Below are 1,704 nucleotides of genomic sequence, written 5' to 3'. Positions count from 1 at the left end.
GGGACCGAATTCAAACACGTGCAGGTCACTGGAATTTCTGCAGAACAACTTGTCCGCATGATTCACACGTGTGCGTCATTTTGCTGTATGGCCACTGTTCATACCCTGACCGAGCTCCCCAAACTCGGGAAGTTCATAGAAGGTCCGACCTCGTCCCAAGGCCCACGCCTGAGGTCGGACGTCGGACAAATAAGCTAAGAAGGCCCATCAAAAGGAACGAAGCCCAAAACCTAAAGGCCGAAAAGGCCTAGGAAAGGCGGTTCCACAAAGATAGAGATAAAACTCCCAAAAGATAAGATAAGATAAGAATATCTTATCCAGGGAAGATCACGACCAACTACTATAAATACACTGGAGCACCCAGGTATAACTCATACTCTAATTCTACTCAATATCTGCTTAGACCCATGCTAACTTAAGCATCGGAGTGTCATTGCAGGTACAACCACCAGCCGCTCGGCACATCAAGCTCGGGTCACAGCACCCTCACCTCGGGTCTTGCCAGACGACCGAGCTACACGTTTCAGGTAACCACCGGAACATTGGCGCCGTTGCCGGGGAACCTGGAAGTCATCCCTTTGCCATGGCGGACGACCCTCCCAACAATAACCACGCTACGTCAGAACAAGAAGAGGAAGTTGACACCAGAGAACGACCGGACAGCCCTCTGTCACCACGCACTCCAGGGGGAAACAAATAGAATCGCCCAAAGACATCACTCCCAAACAAAGATCCGCAAAATCCCGAAAAAGAAAAGAGCTCGGAAATCCTAGAAGCAGTTCGGGCACAGCAAAACCGGCTCCCTTCACGCAAGAGATCATGAAGGAGAAGGTACCACGAAATTTCAAGCCACCCGATATGGATCTCTACGACGGCACCACCGATCCAAGTCACCACCTCAGCAACTTCAGAAGCAGAATGTACCTAGTCGACGCCTCCGACGCGATTCGGTGCAAAGCCTTCCCCACCACTCTCACCAAATCAGCCATGAAGTGGTTCGACAACCTGCCACCAGGATCAATCTCCAGCTTTGAGGACCTGACCAAAAAATTCCTAACAAGGTTCTCTATTCAAAAATACAAGGCAAAACATGCCCCCAGTCTACTCGGGATTAAACAAGGCAACCAAGAAACTCTCCGAGAATACATGGAGCGATTCAACAAAGCCTGCCTGGACATACAACACTTGCCCACAGAAGCAGCCATCATGGGACTAGCAAACGGCCTAAAAGAGGGACCGTTTAGCCAATCTCTATCCAAACGATACCCGACCTCCCTATACGAGGTGCAGGAGCGGGCAGAAAAATATATCAACATGGAGGAAACCTCCCAGCTAAGAGACTCTTCTAGGAAGGAATCAACCTACCCACTCCGAGATCGAGATCGGGAACAGAAAAGGAAAGTAGAATCCAACTCGGACAAACCACGGAAGTATCACAGCTACACCCCCCTCCGAGTCTCCCTGGTAAACGTCTACAGAGAAGTGTGCCACACCGAAAAGATCCCACCACCCCGACCTCTAAAACACAAAAGAGCAGGGAGAGATCAGTCTGAATATTGTGAATATCACAAACTCTACGGTCATTCTACTAACGACTGCCACGACCTAAAGAATGTTATAGAAAAGCTAGCCAGAGAAGGAAAACTCGACAGACACATAGCAGAGAAAGGAGAAGAGACCAGGAAGAGAAGACGGGGAGATAAC

This window comes from Arachis duranensis, chromosome 10 (genome assembly GCF_000817695.3).
Source record: "Arachis duranensis cultivar V14167 chromosome 10, aradu.V14167.gnm2.J7QH, whole genome shotgun sequence".
Taxonomy (NCBI): domain Eukaryota; kingdom Viridiplantae; phylum Streptophyta; class Magnoliopsida; order Fabales; family Fabaceae; genus Arachis; species Arachis duranensis.
Note: the sequence above shows the minus strand (reverse complement) of the source record.